The sequence below is a fragment of the Sinocyclocheilus anshuiensis genome, unplaced genomic scaffold (assembly GCF_001515605.1).
Source record: "Sinocyclocheilus anshuiensis isolate Anshui unplaced genomic scaffold, SAMN03320099.WGS_v1.1 scaffold356, whole genome shotgun sequence".
NCBI classification, from domain to species: Eukaryota; Metazoa; Chordata; class Actinopteri; order Cypriniformes; family Cyprinidae; genus Sinocyclocheilus; species Sinocyclocheilus anshuiensis.
In genome coordinates this window covers 531326-535645 of record NW_015554097.1, presented here as the reverse complement: position 1 = coordinate 535645, position 4320 = coordinate 531326, and positions in this window count along the sequence as shown.

The window sequence follows — 4320 nt, the reverse complement described above, 5'->3', positions numbered from 1 at the left end:
GTACAATGAAATATACTGCTGTATTTTTGATGTTGTGGGCCTATATTTCTGCTGGAGGTCCTGGAAAACTTGTTTAGACACACGGCATCACTGATTCTATCAAATACCAAAAAAATCAATAATCAATAAGTGACTGAAAATTTAGAGCTGTTAAACTGGCAAATGGAGGTTTCAAAAAGTAAAAGGGTGCGATATTTCCCCCCATTTTAAATTCTTATTATCCAGTGAAAGGTTAGATTTTTGTGAATTTTTAAAATAAAAGATCAAAAGGATTAACAATGCAGATTAATTTTCACAGCCTTCTTTGTTCATATTTACCAAGGGTGCCAATATTTTTGGCCATGACTGTATATATTAACTATATTAATTACCATCACTTAACACTACCAATTTCCATGACTGTGGCAGCAGGTTCACTATTGCCAATTCAAGGACATTAAACACTATTGCACCATAATTAAATTAAAACCAACCCCATGATTCATTAATTAAAGCACATGAATGCATTTATATTGAAAATCATTGAAGGTTACTAGGGCTGGGTAAAAAATATCGATATCAATATTGAAGGGGAATGTTGACTTCTCTCCACCTCACGAGTCAGCGCTGATTTATTATTCTAATGTACAAATAGCTTATAACCGCAATCGGCAATCATCGGGGTCCAAGCACGGCCCATTGATGTCGAAAAGACATCAAAATTGACATTAAAAAAAAACAGGTCAAATATGCAAGTCCAACTGACGTCAAAAACGTGTAATGACGTAGATTTGATGTAGACTGAACATCAAACATTTTGGCCTACATATACATTAAACCAGTGGTTCCCAACCCTGGCCCTGGAGGCACCCCAACACAGCATGTTTTGCATGTCTCCTTAATCAAACACACCTGATCCCGATCATCAGCTCATTAGTAGAGACTCCAAGACCTGAAATTGGTGTGTCAGAGAAAGGAGACATGCAAAATGTGCAGTGTTGGGGTGCCTCCAGGACCAGGGTTGGGAACCACTGGTCTAGCCTATTTTCAGTTAATGGACGGAACGTTGAAGGGGATGGAACGTCCCATCCAATATATCGCAATAAGCACTTTGGTACTTTTAATATGAAACAAAGTCTCAGATTTCAAATTCTGTCTGTTGTATTGCAGTATTCAAACAATAAATACCGATTTGGCGCTGTTTAATGTGGAGTGACAGATCGCTGTAGCACCTCAGTTCAACAGACGCAGCAGCGCGAGGCGCACGTGAACTGATCATCTCCTCCACATTAATACCAGTTTCAGCACAAAATAAACATGACTAAACATCCGAAGGCAAGTTAAAAGAAAGTATCAGTATCCTGTCTCATGTAATCATGTTGTACTGTTCTTCAATGTTTAATTTATGTTTGAATAAATCCATCAAGATTTTACGACAGCCACCATGATGTTTATATTTCCAAAAAACAAACTGAAGTAGAAATATTATGTAATTGTAACTTTATTATTTTAAAAACTTCATTAAGTGAAATTAACAAATCAGTTCATTTTAACCTTCAATATTATAGTAATACCAACTGACTCTCATGTATATTTTACAGCATTAGTTGAGAGATTTTTTCCTTGAGAAAATTTGGTATGTACTGTACCCGATATATATCCAAAATAATCGATATTGAATCGAATCGGTAATCGAATCGCAAGCTTGTGAATGAGAATCGAATCGTGAAATTTGTGTCAAAACCAAGCCCTAAAGGTTACCCTTCACGTAAAATATGCGGTTAACATGACAGGCGCGGTGGCCTGATCAGCTACACATGCTAAGCTAAACTAAGCTACGCTAAGCTAAGCTAAAGACACTCCTGCATTACCCCCTTGCAGGTCCATCACAATCACTGTTAAACACCGTAATACGTTAATTTATATAAACTTAAGCGCAGCTATGTACAAATCAAGCTGATCACTTTTAACTAAACACTTAAAACGACATCCGGTCGGGCTTCAGCTGAACACCGGGCCTGTGCCGATAAGTCATACAGGCGCTGAAGCCTTAAACAAGAACCGTCTTGTTTTGCTCATATCTTAAAATCTCCTCACCTTTCCTGGTCCCTCCGCATAGTGACTGGAGCGAACCGCAGAAGTGGCGAATCGTCGCACGGCTTGTCCGAGCATCGTTTGTTGCTGAAGTGTAAGATATGCTCGACCTGAGTTTGACGCTCAACGACCTTCTTGCCCGTCTAGAGTGGAGAGATAGAGAGCGAACAGCCTTATGGGTAAGGTATAAGTCACGCCGCGAGTTATTATGGGAAGAGCTATTATGGGAAATGTAGTTTTAAAGCAGACGTCTCAAAAGTCACTTACTCTGAGACAAAAACAATAATAGTAAATTTCGTAAATTTAGCAAAAACTTGAATTAACAATATTCAAATAATTTTGCTATAAGTTAGGGGATTTTTCTTATCAGTTTTAAAGTACAAGTAGCTTAAATATTGAGTTATCCTACCACAGATTTCCCCCCTAAGCAGAAGCTGGAGCTTTTAATGCAATCATTGCCTTTGTCCTTCACATTATTATAAGTTATGTGTGCAAAAAAGTGATACACAAGCCTTCAATAGAGCTTGTATTGATTTTTTCAGATGTGACAGGCAATCAGTTTATGAAATCTTTGTGAAAGCTGTACTAGTAGTATTTTTCATTACTGTTTTATTATTAGTACAATTCTCATTCACTTTCATTATTTTGAAAAGGACAGGATTCTTTAAAAAAAATCACTTGTGCCTTTCACAGAATAATGAGAGTCCTCCCCAGCTTGCATCCATGTACTTCCACATATAGAATGTGAAAAGTAGCAGGGGCGCAACTGCACATTTGCCAAGGGGTTTGCAAGATCAGTGTTGGCACCCCCTGTTCTAGTAGCCTCTTACACTAACTCGCGCAGAAAACTTTCTGCAAGTCAATGACCAAAAGCCCATTACTAGCTTGTGCATGGAATGGAAGGATACAAACTCATCAGGAGTGAAAAAAGTGACAAAGGTTTGAACTAGTGTCGTCAGCCGCTGCTCGGAGGGATCACACTCAGTCTTGGGGTTTTGTTTCCAGAAGTTAGACTTTATTTCAAACTGAACAAAGACGAGAAGTTCTCTTGATTACACTCGAACACTTCATATTTTGACCAATAAAAATCTTCGACAGAACCCCCTTTTTTAATAGAGAAAAATTGAAAAATAAAAACAAGAAAAAGAAAGAAAGAAAAGTGTGTCACATAACATCCCCTTTAACACATGTAATATTGCTCAATTTTTAGTTAGGTAATTTGAATATATATATATATATATATATATATATATATATATTGCCTCAAAATTATTAATATTTTCGCACATTTTTATATAGTAAAATTTATTTTAAAGAACATTTTTTTGTTTGTTTTAATTTTTACTTAAAGAGATAATTAATGGAAAATTTACCATGCTAAGTGGAAGATTTCTGCCAAGACTTCACCTGGTAGAAAAACAAATACTATTAAAATGAATGTCATGATTCCCACTATGACCACTAAACAGCAGCAGAGGATCATTTATTGTCTCCTTTACCATTTCCACTCTGTTATATGTTATAATATAGTTCTTTTCACATGTTTTGCTAATGGATTTATATTTAGACATAATAAAAATCACTATTATAACATTTAAAAATCTATTTTTTGTCAAAGTTCAGCATTGTTTTGTATTGAAGTATGAAGTAGCAAGAGTTTTCAACTCATTAAATCTACTTGAATCACACAGATGGCCTATTTTAAATTTAGCAATTTTCAGTGAAAAGAGGCTAGTTTGTGTCCTTGTTTACAATCTTAGTTTATACTAAGCAATAGAGATACTCTATAATAAACTGATATTAATCACTTTGCCCTCTTAGCCAGTGGCAGAGTCAGGATGTTTTCATAGGGGTAGCCAGGATAGGGGCAGCAACCAGTCTGGGGGTTTTTTCTTCTTCCGAGCAATAGAGATACTCAGAAATGAACTGATATTAATCACTTTGCCCTCTTAGGCAGTGGCGGTGCCAGGATGTTTTCATAGGGGTGGCCAGGAAGGGGCCAGGAACCAGTCTGGGGTGGCACAGAAATCTTCATTATTTCAATATAGAAATGGATTTGACTATAAAGTACTGGACTTTTTTAGTGCCTAAAACACAACTGAATACAATTAATTTGTTCTTAATTGTAATTGAGATAGTTGTGAATTACATCAAGTAATAATGAGTGAATGACAATTTTTGTTTTAATTTTGTATTACCTAGGCTCCAGGTATTTTAAAGGGGTCATATGATGCGATTTCAATTTTT